This window comes from Xyrauchen texanus, chromosome 2 (genome assembly GCF_025860055.1).
Source record: "Xyrauchen texanus isolate HMW12.3.18 chromosome 2, RBS_HiC_50CHRs, whole genome shotgun sequence".
In the NCBI taxonomy this organism is placed as follows: domain Eukaryota; kingdom Metazoa; phylum Chordata; class Actinopteri; order Cypriniformes; family Catostomidae; genus Xyrauchen; species Xyrauchen texanus.
In genome coordinates this window covers 64,375,412-64,392,498 of record NC_068277.1, presented here as the reverse complement: position 1 = coordinate 64,392,498, position 17,087 = coordinate 64,375,412, and the positions used below count along the sequence as shown (strand labels likewise).

The 17,087-nt window shown below is 38.2% G+C and overlaps 1 pseudogene; it reads left to right on the top strand.

Annotated features, from left to right (window-relative positions):
* The window catches only part of LOC127661089 (NACHT, LRR and PYD domains-containing protein 12-like), a 47,219-nt pseudogene that overhangs the window by 7,608 nt on the left and 22,524 nt on the right, over positions 1-17,087 (top strand).

Genomic DNA, 17,087 nt, shown 5'->3' with positions numbered 1-17,087 from the left:
TGGTTTGGCAAAACAACGAAGTTACATTAACAATACTTGACAAGAGACCATGACAAACATGAGGGCTTAAATACACAGACATTTGGTAAAATATAACAAGAAAACCAATCACAAGACAATGAAACATGACCCAATAACATGACATAACAGAACTGATAACAAGTTAACAAGACAATAAACCAATGAAATCAAGACACATGCACATGGAGGGAAACAAGACATCACATGACAAGGGAAAAAGACTTTTCAAAATAAAAGACATGGAATCAAAACACATCTAAAAATGAAATACATGAACACCCATATTAAACATTACATGGTCTGTGCTTGACGACTTTTTAAACAATCTTTAGATGCATTTATAGACTATTTTAAAATCTCTACAGTTTACGATGCAGGGTGAGATTGGGAGACAACATTTTACCTGGAATTTTAGGATTCTTTTGGCCCATTATTAGTACTAGTAATATTTATTATTATTGATTTATATATGGGTGTTGCACATAAATAGAATTCTTCGATCCATACTATGAGCCACTGACTAATGTAAAGTAATTTGATGTATCATTGAAATTGTTATACCACACGTCACATAACCTTCTTTAGGATGTGCTCCATTCAGAGGTGATCATCCCTATGCTCTATTCCCAAAGACTTTTCCATTCACTGAGAGCTTAGGGTCATTTGGAACTTATTTTTTAGGTATGGGAAAGTACCTAATTTTCCCTAATTCCCTCATTTTAATCAGAAAGTATGTTTGAAGTGATCTTACTACATGACTTTCATGATTGTTCTCCCTTCAAAGTGCCCTTTGGAGGGTGATTTATTCAATTTGAAATGCCATGCTTACATTTACATTTATGCATTTGGCAGACGCTTTTATCCAAAGTGACTTACTAGGGACAATCCCCCGGAGCAACCTGGAGTTAAGTGTCTTGCTCAAGGACACAATGGTGGTGGCTGTGGAGATCGAACCAGCGACCTTCTGATTACCAGTTATGTGTTAGCCCAATACGCCACCACCACTCCATATGAACATGCTTATGCAAATGGATGGTAAATCGGCTAATAGCAATAATGAAAATGTGTTTCATTATTTAGGAAACCAAAAAGTTTGAATGGCAATATTCTAAAAAATATTTTTTTTCACACATTTAAATAGAGAAGATAAAATGTATTAATTTCAGTAAAGACTGTAAAGTTAGAAAAGGATTTCCCACAACTGCTGATATTGATTCCAGAATGGATTAAATTCATTATTTTCCTCAATTCTACAAACAATACCCCATAATGACAACATGAAAGAAGTTTGTTTGAAATCTTTGCAAATTTATTAAAAATAAAAACAATTAAAAATCACATGTACATAAGTATTCAGAGCCTTTGCTCAATACTTTGTTGAAGCACCTTTGGCACCAATTACAGCCTCAAGTCTTTTTGTGTATGATGCTACAAGCTTGGCACACCTATTTTTAGACAGTTTCTCCCATTCTTTTTTGCAAGACCTCTCAAGCTCCATCAGGTTGGATGGGGAGTGTCAGTGCACAGCCATTTTCAGATCTCTCCAGAGATGTTCAATCAGGTTCTGGCTGGGCCACTCATGGACATTCACAAAGTTGTCCGTAGTCAATCCCATGTTATCTTGGCTGTGTGCTTAGGGTCGTTGTCCTGTTGGAAGATGAACCTTTGCCCAGTCTGAGGCCCAGAGCGCTCTGGAGCAGGTTTTCATCAAGGATGTCTCTGTACATTGCTTCATTCATCTTTCCCTCAATCCTGACTAGTCTCCCAGTTCCTGCCACTGAAAAACATCACCAGAGCATGATGCTGCTACCACCATGCTTCACTGTAGGGATGGTATTGGCCAGGTGATGAGAGGTGCCTGGTTTCCTCCAGACATGACGCTTGCCATTCAGGCCAAAGAGTTCAATATTTGTTTCATCAGACCAGAGAATTTTGTTTCTCATGGTCTGAGAGTCCTTCAGGTGCCTTTTGGCAAACTCCAGGCGGGCTGTCATGTGCATTTTACTGAGGAGTGGCTTCCGTCTGGCCACTCAACCATACAGGCCTGATTGGTGGAGTGCTGCAGAGATGGTTGTTCTTCTGGAAGGTTCTCCTCTTTCCACAGAGAAATGCTGGAGCTCTGTCAGAGTGACCATCGGGTTCTTGGTCACCTCCCTGACTAAGGCCCTTCTCCCCCGATTGCTCAGTTTGGCCGGGCGGACAGCTCTAGGAAGAGTCCTGGTGGTTCCAAACTTCCATTTACACATGATGGAGGCCACTGAGAAATGGATTTGTACCCTTCCCCAGATCTGTGCCTCGATACAATCCTGTCTCGGAGGTCTACAGACAATTCCTTGGACTTCATGGCTTGGTTTGTGCTCTGACATGCACTGTTTTGTTTTTTATTTGTAATAAATTTGCAAAGATTTCAAACAAACTTCTTTCACGTTGTCATTATGGGGTATTGTTTGTAGAATTGTGGAAAATAATGAATTTAAAGGGGTCATGACATGGTTTTTTTATTGTATTATTATGTTCCCTTAGGTGCAATTATAGTATTAATATATTTTTTTTTAAGAAAAACTTTTAAAATCTAGTGATTTATGACCTTTTCCCACCCTGTTTCTCATCCTCTGATTCAAACAGTCTGTTTTGGGGGCGTTTTCCATTTAAGACTTCAGTGTTAACGCCCACTGTTATGATTGGCTAACGTCAGTGCCTATGTATCAATTATTGACGCCCCCAGCCAGAACAATATGCAAGTAAACTAAGTAAAAACACTGTGATTATTCATAATGAATGAAATTGCGCTTTAAAAAGTAGTTTAAAGTTTAAAATAGATTACTTACAGTTTGCGTCGTCGTTGTTCCCAGAATAGTCGGCACGGACTTATCTTTGAGCAACAGTTTTCTGGCAAAGCCAGCATCATATTGAGATTTGTTCTCAAAACAGTCATCCTTAAAATGTACAGAACAAACGCTTAAGTTAACACTGCCGTGACTGGAACGTCCGCAAAAAATAAACTGCATCCATTTTTCCCTGGCGTCTGGATCTTTCGGCAGCTTATTCAGAGGTTTTGTTTGACCACAGCCAGGAACAGCACATCTGTGTGGCATCGTAATTTTCCTGTGCACAAGTAGTCTCTGTCAGAGCTCGCTGTCCATCGACTGAACACTTGTGAGGCGACGGCGATACTGAAATGAGCGTGAGTTGTCTTGCGCTTAAAGCGTAGTTATCTTGTGCTGGAGGCGGTCATATGCAAACGCTGGTACGTCACTTCTAACCGACACGTCACTTCTAACCATGAATCCAGAACGAGCTGTATTTTGAGCTTGATTAAATAAATGATTTGTTTAGAATGGGGAGGACGTCTTAAAATATTAAACTTGCAGGACGTTTTAATGATACAAAGACCTCTTATATACCAAAAGATCAAGGCAAATTTGGTTTCTCATGTCATGACCCCTTTAATCCATTTTGGAATAAGGCTGTAACATCACAAAATGTGGAAAAAGTGAAGCGCTGTGAATACTTTCCGGATGCACTGTATATTGTGTGAATTTTCTTTTCCACATCATTACTCTTATCACTAAATCCAGTGTTGTTGTTGTTGTTGTTGTTGTTTTTTCAAATCCTGCTAAATTGTGCAAACCCGTCTTTTGATTTCCATTATTGAAGATAATTATTTTATTTAGTAAAATATTTTTTTTATATAATTTTTTTTAAATGTTTAATTAATTCAGCTAGCTTCAGTAAAGAAAAATAAAATAAAATATTGCAACAGTGAATAGTTGCTTTATTCAAGCACCAAATATGTTATCATAACCTCTCCTGAGACCCAGCAAATTGATCATTTTGACTTATAGATGTCTTAACATAATTGTTTGGTACATGACATATGTGACATGATCCATCATTTTGAGTCACTTTGACCAAGAAACACATTTTGAGTTATAACACTAAAGTGAAAAGCAATGTCCCAGCTTTCTAATGACATAGACCTTTAATTTGTATACATTATTTGATTGAAAATGTATTCAAACATGCATACAATAATTAAGACACCTCTAACAGGTTAATAATATATATATATATATATATATATAAAGACAATTGTGCTGGCTTCTTTCAACATACCTTCTAATGTTCATTCAGCAACATTGTGCAAAATCCTGCACTATTTCTATGTTGGTAAATTATATTCTAAAGTATGCTTTGACTAAATCACAATTTCTAAACTTAAACTGTCATTATTAACTACCTCATCTGCCTATTTGTATCCTCAAAATAGGAATAGTACACCTTTAATTTCCTCATTTATTACTTTTCCCCCATAATATTATGACTTACGTCTAGTAATTTTGAATTTATTCTCAAATGTTTGTTTTTATTTTAAGGTAACACTAAAACATCATTGTAAATTCATAATTACAAATGACTGTAATGTGTTATCCTACTCTTTCTGCTAAATTTTATATTAGTATTATATTTTAAATAACTGGATTGGATTAGAGCAAGGTGATTCATATGTTTTGTTTTTGTATCATTTAACATTTGTGACAGCTCTGCCACTAAAATGAGTGAGACTCTGAGAGCAGCATCTCCAGGACCCAGCTGTGTATCTGTGAAGAGTGATCAGTCAATGGAAAATGCCCCTGGGTTCAGTAAAAGAGATGTGACCTCTGATCGAAGGTGAGACAAGACGCTTACTTGTTCATTCATTCACTATTCTCTGTGTAGTGAAAAGCAGTGAGTGCCCTATATCAGCAAGATGTGATCAATTAATCATTAACAATAAACTGTTACTGGTGAACAGTTTGAAACAAAAAAATAAAAGTACATTTTATTTCTTTTTTTCCTAACCCACACACTACCTTTCATTTTTAAGCAAGCACTCAATGCTGATTTGTACAGGCATAAAACAAAAACTAAAGCGATTGGGGTGTTCATTGCCAACGATGCGGTTCCCTACTCTGCTGATGAAGATTTGTAATTTCCATGTATGATTAAAACACTCAAACTATGTCACAACATCCCTTGTGTCCATTTTAATAGCAAAGTTCCTTCTATAGTGATATACTTCTGAATGTTGAATATTTACATTTACATTTACATTTATGCATTTGGCTGACGCTTTTATCCAAAGTGACTTACAGTGCACTTATTACAGGGACAATCCCCCCGGAGCAACCTGGAGTTAAGTGCCTTGCTCAAGGACACAATGGTGGTGGCTGTGGGGATCAAACCAGTGACCTTCTGATTACCAGTTATGTGCGTTAGACCACTACGCCACCACCACTCTAGGAATATATGTGCAGTAGAGTTTAAAATGCATTTTATGTAAATGCTCAATCACATGCTTGGAGAGCAAATGTCTCCTGTGACATTTTTGTCAAACTCAACAAAAAAAATCCACTCCTTTTCTCCCAAATTTGGAAGGCCCAATTCCAAATGTGCTGTAGGCGCTCGTGGTGGCGTAGTGACTCACCTCAATCTGGGTTGGCGGAGGATGAATCTCAGTTACCTCCGCGTCTGAGAGCATCAATTTGCGCATCTTATCACGTGGCTTATTGAGCGTGTTACCACGGAGACATAGCGCACGTGGAGGCTTCATGCTATTCTCTTGCAGCATCCATGCACAACTCACCACGTGCCCCACCGAGACCAAGAACCACATTATAGTGACCATGAGGAGGTTACCCCATGTGTCTTTACCCTCCCTAGTAACCAGGGAAATTTGATTGCTTAGGAGACCTGGCTGGAGTCACTCAGCATGCCCTGGAATTGAAATTAATTTTTCATTTGACACTTTATAAGTGCTAAATATGCTTCTCATCATATGTGCATGATCGTCAAAGTCTGATGTCACTTGCTTGCTGCATGGTTTACTGTAGACACACTTGCTCAAGTAATCTACTCAGCGCTATCCTGTCTCTGGAGCACGACAGAACTTGTGAAACCTGTTTGAATTAGACTGAAAATTTTCTATTTTGAAGCACTACGGAGATATAACAATAATTAGGCTACTAAAATGTATCATAGTAAACAATTCCTGTTGCAGGATTGCTATCAAAACAGTGATTGAAGCAGGACCCTGGGTCCAGCCATTCATTTGAACATGAATTTGACAAGTGCAATATAACTAAACATCAATCCAGACCAGGTACACCCCTTCATGACAATGGTATTCCCTGATGGCAGTGGCCTCTTTCAGCAGGAAAATGCACCCTGCCACATTGCACACATTGGTCAGGAATGGTTTGAGGAAAATGATTAAGAGTTCAATGTGTTTACTTGACCTCCAAGCTACCCAGATCTCAATCCAAATGAGTATCTGTGGGATGTGCTGGACCAACAAGTCTGATCCATGGCAGTTCTATCTCACAAATTACAGGACTTGAAGGATCTGCTGCTAATGCCTTGATGCCAGATTCCACAGGACACCTCGCAGCATCCTCGGCTATATTGTGCTCAGATTTGGTCTGCAAGATCAGAATTGCACGTGCAAATTGTGTTCAGTTTGTGCCATTGCCTGATCTGCATAATTCCTTTAGTGAATCCGGCACTAAACAAGCATAGTTACTATATGCAAAATAATGGCACTTTATTCTTATTGAATCTGCCCCTGTGTCCTCTTTTCCCTTGACCCTGCAAGAGTCCCCTGTTGCCTTTACACTTCCAGAGTCACATTTCCTCGCCAGGTCCTCCCTGGTCACCTACCGGATCCCCAGTGGTCTCATGGCTTCCCTCCGGAACCACAGTGGTCTCCTGCTGTCCGCCGGATACCCAGTGGTCTTTTGGCTGCCCGCTGGATACCCAGTTGCCTCTCAGCTGTCCACAGGATCCCCAGTGGTCTCCTGGCAACTAACCATATCCCCAGTGGTCTCCTGTTAACTTGTCTGGTACGATCTTGTCTTCCGGTTGTCTGCCGGCTCCGCCCTGAACTCAGGGTTGTCCGCTGGATTTTTCATGGCCTCGGTTACTGTCACCTGCTCCCCCGTAGTCTTCAGTACCGCTGTTGGCTCCGTCGTCAGCTTTTAAGTCTCCTACCCAGAACTTTGTCAACGTCCCCCCCGTCTTAAATCAGACTGATTTCAGCAGCAGAACATTCAACAACTGTCTCCGAATTCACAGTAAGATCAGTCTGCCTAGTCAGCTGGAATGATCTGTCCTTGACTAGCCTCTCTAAGTACTTCAAAACCACAGAGGTTGAGCCATGCAGGATGATAATCATTAAAACAGCCTGGATAAGATGTTGGTTGCATTGGGACAATTGAGCCAGCTGACCTGTTGAGACTTTTAGAGTGTCCTCAGATTCTGTCTGCTCTCCTGCTGTTAACTCTTCTGAGAGACCTCCTCACTTCTTGCTCGTAAAACCCAACTCTACTAATGTATTATGCTGCTTCATAACTTAATAATGAATTCAGATCTTTTAGGTATTTCATTGGTGCTGACAATGATTGGTGGTTTTCCTTTATAGTCCAACATAGCTTTGAAAGTGCTACTTGATCTCTGTACCACCTCCTTCTGCTTCACTGCTCTTCACAGATATCAGATTCAAGCCCTGCATAGCAGTGTGGGTTTTCAGTGCAGACAAGTTACATTCTTTGGCCTATACAACAAATGTTTTAACGCAATGTCTCCTTTTAACAACACTGTATAAAGAAAAACATAAAAAAAACTTGAAGGCATGCATGTAAAGGAATGTCTCCTAATGTTCAGTTGCTTTTATTTTAGCAGAAAATGGTCCTCCAATGCCTGCAGTTAGTCTGCAATATGTAAGGGTGTGTTCACACTCGTAGTTTGGTTTTCTTGGTCTGGACCAAATAAGAAAATGATACATTTATTCATTTATTCCTGGTTTGCTTAGCATTCACACTGGCATTGTTAACACCAAACTTAACGCTACAAAACAAAAGGCATCAGTAAAATGTCACATCCTAATTGGACAGCTTTTAAGATGTATATTTTTTTGACAGAACTTGCCGATCATCCAAAACAATGCTGGCTGCTGGGCTAAATGCGCTCGTTGGATTTATATATGTAAATAGGGTGGCATTTGTACCTGCTGAAAACAAACAAAGAGCTAATAAAATGTGTAAAGGAGTCAAAACAGTGCCAGGAATTCCTCTGTTGCACACACAAACACAGATATGCTGCATGGACAGCTGACGGCGGTTCCGACACCTGTACCGAAATGTAATGGGTAACATAGCTCCTATGATGAGAAGAATTAGGTATGCTTGAGGTCAGTATTAGGCAAATTTCATCCTGTTTTTGGTCCGTTTAGATGTCTTTGGTCCATGTTGCGTTCATATATCAATCAAACCACACCAGAGTTAATTTGGAAGTGGACCGAGACCCACTATTCAGGTGGTCTCGGTCCGCTTGTTTGGTGCGCACCAAGGTTCGGGTAACAGCATTCACACTTGTTCAATTGAACTGCACTAACAGAGCAATCACACCAGAGTTTTAATCGAACCAAACCTGCCAAGTTTGAACACACCCTAAGAAGCAATATCAGTTCTAGACTTGAACCTTTATGAACTCTATTTGTTATGTCAGGACATAAACGATCCACAATCTGTATCTGTAGACAGAAACTGATCTGTAATATAATCAGCTACAGACATGTATATATAATGAGTTGATTATACTGATATTTCTCAGAGCTGTAGAAATGTTAATACTTTTAATTCTTTCTATCCATTTTCTTTTTTCTTCTTGTTTGTGCAGTGCGGATAGAGATGGTTTTATTGACCTGCATCAGGATCCTCACCAGCCAGTGAATAATATTTTGCATAGAGTCAAAGAAACTCACAAAACCAGCATGAAAAACAGATATGAGATCTTATTTGAGGGAATCAGAATGCAAAAAAATCAATCTCTCCTGAAACGGATATTCACACAGCTATACATCATAGAGGGAGAGAGTGAAGGGGTGAATGAAGAACATGAGGTTTTACACATGGAGAAAACAGCGAGAACTCAACACTTGCAAGACACTCCAATCTACTGCAATGATATCTTTGAACCCTTACCTGAACCAGGATATATAATGGAGAAAAGAAAGAGAAAAAAAACGAATAAAGACTGTTCTTACTAAAGGCATCGCTGGGATTGGAAAAACAGTCTCTGTGCAGAAGTTCATTCTGGACTGGGCCGAGGGAAAAGCAAATCAGGATGTTGATTTCATGTTTGTGCTTACATTTCGAGAGCTGAACTTAATAAAAGATGAGCCGTACAGTCTTCACAAACTTCTGCTCGACTTTCATCCTGAACTTCACGATCTGGACTCAACGATCTATGATGAGTGTAAAGTTGTTTTCATCTTTGATGGTCTGGATGAAAGCAGAATTAAACTGATGTTTTCAGACAGTGAGAAAGTTTCTGATGTGACTGAGACTTCAACAGTGGGTGTGTTGATGTCAAACCTCATCAAAGGAGATCTTCTTCCCTCTGCTCTCATCTGGATCACCTCCAGACCAGCAGCAGCCAATCAGATCCCCTCCAAATACATCAAGCGTGTGACAGAAATTCAGGGATTCAATGACCCTCAGAAGGAGGAATATTTCAGGAAGAGAATCAGTGATGAGGATCAAGCCAGCAGAATCATCTCACACATTAGAAGAGCAAGAAGCCTCCACATTATGTGCCACATACCAGTCTTCTGCTGGATCTCATCCACTGTGCTTCAAAACATCCTGAAACAAGATGAGAGTGCAGAAATCCCTCAAACTCTGACTGAGATGTACATCCACTTCCTGCTCATTCAGATCAATGTGAGGAATCAGAAGTATGAAGAGAGAGATCCAGAGACACTCCTGCAGTCCAACAGAGAAGTGATTGTGAAACTTGCTGAACTTGCTTTCAAACAGCTGATGAAGGGCAATGTCATGTTCTATGAGGAGGACCTGAAAGAGAGCGGTATAGATGTCACCGACGCCTCAGTGTATTCTGGCATCTGCACTGAGATCTTTAAGGAGGAATCTGTGATTCATCAGAGGAAAGTCTACAGCTTCATTCATTTGAGTTGTCAGGAATTTCTGGCTGCTTTTTTTGTGTTTTACTTACATGCTGTAAAGAATTTGCATTTGTTTCTTTATAAAGAATGTGAACACGACCAGGTACATGAGTATAGATATGAGTGGGATAGTCCTGAGGTAATCTCTCTGTATGATTCACTAAAAGCAACATTAGAAAAAGCCCTACAGAGTGAAAATGGACGCCTGGATCTTTTCCTGCGATTCCTGTTAGGAATCATTCTGGAGTCCAATCAGAGACTGTTACAGGATCTACTGACACACACAGAGAACTGCTCTGAGACCATCATGAAAATCACACAGTGCATTAAAGACAGAATAAAGGATAGCAATATTGATAGTGATGAGGATGATGATGAATATCTCTCCACTGAAAGATCCATCAATCTGTTCTTGTGTCTGCTTGAAATGAAAGATCAGACTCTTTCCAGAGAGATTCAGGAGTTTGTGAAATCAGAAGGACACTCAGAGTATGAACTCACTGCTGCACACTGTTCAGCAATTGCCTACATGCTTCAGATGTCAGAGGAGGTGCTGGATGAACTGGACCTGAAGAAATACAACACATCTGAGGAGGGTAGAAGACTGACTGATACCAGGTGTGATCAACAGCAGAAAAGCACTGTAAGTGTTGATTTATTTATATGAATTTGTGAAGTGATATGCAATTCCCATAATTATACTTTCATAACTAGGGCTGTCAAACAATATTAGTCAGGTGGTTTGAATGTTGTGGCTGAACGGTGTGTGTATATATATATATGTGTGAAAATGAAATGTGAAAAATAATAATAATAAAGAATGAGAAAGTGTTTCAAAACTTTTGACTGGTAGTGTGAGTGTGTATATATATATATATATATATATATATATATATGGCTGTCAATCGATTACCATTGATTCTAATTTTTAATCAAATTAATTACATGCTGTCCCGATTAATTAATCTCAATTAATCACATATACAAATATTTGCTGAGAAATCCCCTCAAATAACCATGATTCAATATATAATGATTACATAATTATACATAGTTATCTTTAAATATTAAAAAATTATATATATAGATATATCATTTTTGAAACACTTACTCATTCTTTATTATTATTATTTTTCACATTTTAAAATAACAGTAAATTAATCAAAACTATGGAATAACATAAATGGAACTTATGTTCAAATCCAAAATAAATCAAAATTTTTGATAGACATTTTCTCCTCAGGAATCACCCTGAGATGCTTTTTAAACAGTATTGCAGGAGTTTCCATCTATGTTGGGCACGTATTGGCTGCTTTTCTTTATTACTCAGTCCAAGTCATCAATTTCAAAATGTTTTGTAATTAAATAAATATGTTGGCACAATTATATTTTTGTCTACAAAACTAATTTCAAAAACTTTTTTTTAAATGACATTTTAGTTTTATAATGAAATCAAATGGTGGCACAATTATATTTTTGTCTACAAAAATAATTTCGAACATTTAAGCATACACCTTCAAATCAAAAGATTTTAAAGATCATGAGAAACTTTTCAGTCAAGTGTTTCAAAATGTTTGACTGATAGTGTGCATATATATATATATATTAGGGATGCACCGAAATTAAAATTCTGGGCCGAAACCGAAAATCCAGGATGCACTTGGCCGAAAACCGAAACCGAAATTTATTTATTAATTTTTTTGTACCTATTTTAAAAAAAAACAATTATAATTTTTTGTATAATTGTATTAAAATTATACTTTTTCATTAATTTCATGAATTTAATGAATCTGAATTAAAAAACTACAAACCAATAAAATAAATCACAATTTTAAAACTATATTAAATATTATTCTTCATTCAGTTCTGTAAAAATCTAATTTTACAGATTTTATTAACAATTATCCAAATAATGTAAAGTTTTAGAAAACTATTATATGCAAAACAACAGTCAAGTAATGAACTTAGCTAGCATCTTTCTAAAAGTTTAAATATGCAACATTAATTTTAATTAAAACAACAGGCAGCACACAGAATGGCAGAGGGCCTCTATTCCACTGATCTATATATAACTATAATATATAATTATATATATATATAGATCAGTGCTCTATTCGGTTTATGTACACTTAATTGAAAATTATTGTGCAAAACAGCAGTAATTGAACTAAATCCAAAGGCAACTGTAAACGACAGATGTATCCTCAAGTGAAGAAGAAGTGTAATGTAACTGCTATACACATCACATTGGACCGCTTTCTATTTAAGTAAGTGACAGGTTTCTCTTCAAGAACAAAAGTTGCTAAACTTTCTGACAGTCTCTCCTGTCAGAAAGCTCATCAAGAACATGAGATGCTGCTCTGAACAGTTTCTCACTCTCTGTGCTGGTGCTTGGGCAGATAAATACCTGTGCGCAATCCGCGCAAGCAAAGGAAAGCTGTCTTTGTTTATGCGACCGTAGTCAAGGGGATTGTCGCTTCTGGCAATGGGTAGTTCAGCTAGATAAGTTGTGGTGTACCTGCACTAGTTGTGGCACTGCTGTGGATCAGGGCACTTTCCTATAGAATCTCTTGCTGTATTCTGTATATATATATCTTGAAATTTCTGCTGAACAAACACTGCAGATCACAAATGTGATGTCCTTATCAGAAACTTTTCTGATACCACTGACATGATCGGCCTTTGTTTGGTAGCGCCGTGATAAGGGCTAGATCGATCCAGAGTGAAATCTGAGCACTGAGGGGCGGGGCGAGGAGGTATATATTTTCAGCTCATATTTTCGGCCTTTTTTGTCTTTCGGCCAAAAACCGAAAGTGCCATTTTCGGCCTAAAATTTTCGGCGGACGAAATTTCGGTGCATCCCTAATATATATATAATAAAAAATATTCAGATAATTAAAATACATTACATTGTAGAGTTAATCATTAATAAGACAATACAAAAAGCGGCTTTAGAATACAATGTATTGTTTACTACCATATTATTGATCATAAGTCAATCAATGTCACACAGTTCACAGCAATCCATTACACAAGTGAATGTTTCAATCAGTTGGAGATTTATTATGAGGGCTTGTTTAACCCTGTGGGGTCTGAGGGTGTTTTGGGCCCTGGAGAAGTTTTGACATGCCTTGACATTTGTGCTTTTTTCATTTGCTTAAAAACATATTAATGGCTAAAGTCTGATAACACTATATTCAGCACAAAATGGGCTACAATAATATGTGAGCAACATGTGCGTACAGGTTTGTATTTATGAGAAAATGACGTTTATGCGTGATTTTTGAAAAAACTAAAATTTTAAGTCACTGAAATAAGGCCATATAACACATAATAAACATTTGTCCACAAGACTTTTGAGAACTTGTAGCCTAGAGTTTTATCTACAAAATGATGTGAAAAGCATCCTGATCACTCATTCATACAAAATAATATAGTCATTTAACTTTTGTAAGACACATTTAGTGTTAGAAAGGTAATATGCGAGGAGGCGTGAACTATCATGAATATTGATGTAATTCACACCTGAGGAGACAAAAGACCCCTCCCCTGGACCTATCAATGAGGAATGTGACATTATCTTTACATAGAGACTTTACTTCATTTTAGACCTATGCTATCATTTAAAAGAAGTCTCTTCTGCTCATCAAGAATGCATTTATTTGATCCAAAATACAGTAAAAACAGTGATATTTTGAACTATATTTACAATTTATAGGAACAGTTTTCTATTTGAATATATTGTAAAATGTCATTTGTGATCAAAGCTGAATTTTTAGCATCATTACTGCAGTCTTCAGTGTCACATGATCCTTCAGAAATCATTATAATATGCTGATTTTCTAATATGGGCATATTTAAAGTGCATTTTACTCATTTAACCTGAACACATATTTGCAAGCACAAGCATTGATGATAATGAGGCGGCATAAACACTAGATAAAATATAATCTAAACATTCATATAATTTTATATCATATTACATATCATATTTATATCATACAGCATACAATTTAAATACCTGCTTTAGCAGAAACAGCATTTAAATGTAATTAAAACTTGCTTATTAGGACATATTTCAAATTTCAATACTCTGAAGCCTGTCTGGCAAGTCTGGAAACAGTCCCACTAGTAAAATATGTACATGTTTATATAAAATAGCATATCAACTAATGAAAAATAAAGGACTTACTCAAGTCTCTCTTCAAAATACAAACGTTCATCGGAGTCCCGCTCTTCTTCTGAGGAAAATGTGGACTCTTCGTCACTATCCATGAGTTTTCTCACTTGTGTATCATTACAAACACGCAGTAAAGTGAATGAATTGTGTTTAAATCAAACCTCACTGTCGGGGGCGTGTACCACTTGTATTGATCATCTCAGCACATTACCGTATGAATGGTGCCCTCTGCTGGTGTGATCACATTAGCTATAATGAGCTGAGCCAGTAAAAACTGAACATCGTTTTGTTTCATACAGATTACATTGCAGGAGAATATGTGTTTTAAATGTTAATTGTTTTATTTAAAAGTAGACATTTTAAGCTTTCTTTAGACATGTTTCACATTTGTGTGATAAATATTTGCGGAGTTTCAGTTCATTTTTGTGACGTGTTTCAGATATATGCTCGTGAACACAGAGACTGCTGAAAGCTCACCCTTTTTAATTTCTTTATTTTACAAAAGCACAAGATTTTGTTTTTATTGTGAGTGTACACAAATAAAAGTAGACCCTTTATAGTCTCTAATGATGTCTTACACTTATCTGTATACACAAAATGACAGAGTATTTTAAGTTGTTTCCGCTGTAATGACGAAAATATCCATCAGGACGTGCCGGCGCATCTGTCGACCCCAGAGGGTTAAGGACCCGTCAATGTACACCTGCGTCAAACATGCTTTTGTACCGTCTCGGGTACATTGTATCATAAACATAAATTTTTAGGTCGCTGTGTGAAGTTAAATATAGTTTAATACTTAGAACACATCTTGAGATCTCTTAGTTCGAATTTGCGCTCCATCAAGTGTTTTGAACGCAAGAACATAACGCATGTTTGTGTTGTTCTGCTACTGAAGTGTTTTCTTCACTGTATAAACTGTGTGTTGCTCATACAGCTGAAGTTTCTTACTGTCCTCTGGAGAAGACAGGTGGTACTACAAGCTTGCATTTCTCAGGAATCTTCCTTATTATGGTCATGGGACATTGCTATTAATTACATAACTTTTTTTTTAAACGCATTATTTTTAATCAAATTAATCACACTGAATTAACGCATTAAATCGACAGCCCTAATATATATATATATATATATATAGTGTAGAGTGGAGGAGGGCGAAAGCCTTCCATGGCTCCGCCTACCACTGCTCCGCCCCCGGAGTTCTCCATGGCTCCGCCTACCATGGCTCCGCCACCTGAGTCTTCCACCTCCGCCCTCCACGGCCACAGACAGTCCCTGTCCTGTGGCCGCCTCCCAGGCCTCCTGAACCAGTCCCTGTCCTGCCGCAGTTTCCCAGGCCTCCTGACCCTGTCCCCGTCCTGTGGCCGCCTCCCAGGCCTCCTGACCCAGTCCCCGTCCTGTGGCCGCCTCCCCGGCCTCCTGACCCAGTCCCCGTCCTGCAGCAGTCGCCCAGGCCTCCAGACCCGGTCCCCACCTTGAGGTCATCCCCTTGGTCTCCAGACCGTCCCCCAGATCTGCTCTGGTCACCTTGGTCCCCGGCTCCATCTTGGCCCTGCCTCCCTGTATTTGCCCTATTAAAGAAGACAGTTAAAGAATGGAAAAGCATATCCTGGTCTGATGCATCTGGATTTCTGCTGAGGTAAACAGATGGTAGGCTTACTGTAGCTTCAGCTTTCTGTTCTTGACTGACTGAAGTGGAACCTGATGTGGCCTTCTGCTTTTGCAGCCCATCCGCATCAAGGTTGGATGTGTTGTGCATTCTGAGATGATATTCTGCTCAATACAATTGAACAGAGGGGTTATCTGAGTTAGACCGTAGACTTTCTGTCAGCTAAAACCAGTCTGGCCGTTCTCCATTGACCTCTCTTATCAATAAAGTGTTTCAGTATGGAGAACTTCCCCTCACTGGATGTTTTTTGTTTTGTTTTTGGCACCATTCTGAGTAGACTCTAAAGCAGGGGTGCACACACTTTTTTACGTGATGATCTACTTTTAAATGACCAACTCAATACGATCTACAAACTAAAAAAAACAGTTTTGTTTAAAAGAAAAAAATGCTTGTTGGGACTACTGCATTTATGCCTACATGGAATTCATCTTTTAATTAATTAAAAAGATATATAATAATGTTCAATGTTGATATCATTAAATTTTAACTCTAAACCCAAAACACCTACAGCACAATATAAAAAAATAGCCAGGGCATTTACCTTATTCTGATGACTTGCAATGAAATGAATCAGACAGTTTTGTATAATCCGGGCATTAGCTGCTGGTAGCTAGCCTCAAAAACTGCTAGCATCGCAATTTCGCGCTCTGTTCTCAGAAGCCCTTGGAAGGCACAAACCTAGTTGTCATGGCAACTGAATAAACAAATCTTGCCTGGTCAAAATGTACTCATCAAGTGCAAGTCAGACAGAAACTAAAATATGGAAAAACATTATATTTGTTTGTATTAAAATTTAACGAAATACATAAAAATTTTGTGCGATCTACCAGCATTGCCTTTGCGATCCACTGGTAGATCGCGATCGACGTATTGGGAACCCCTGCTCTAAAGGATGTTGTGTGTGAAAGGAGATCAGCAGTTACAGAAATGCTCAAATCAGCCCGTCTGGCACCAACAATCATGCCACGGTCCAAATCACTGAGATCAAATTTTTTCCCCATTCTGCTGGTTGATGTGAAAATTACTCCTGACCCATATCTGCATGATTTTATGCCTTTCACTGCTGCTACACTATTGGCTGATTTGATAATAGCGTGAATAAATAGGTGTACAGGTGTTACTAATAAAGTGCTATGTAGTGGATTACCGATATTTCGCAGATTCTGATTTTTTATTTTTTTTATCGCATCGGCTGATATATTTTCCCCTTTGGCCGA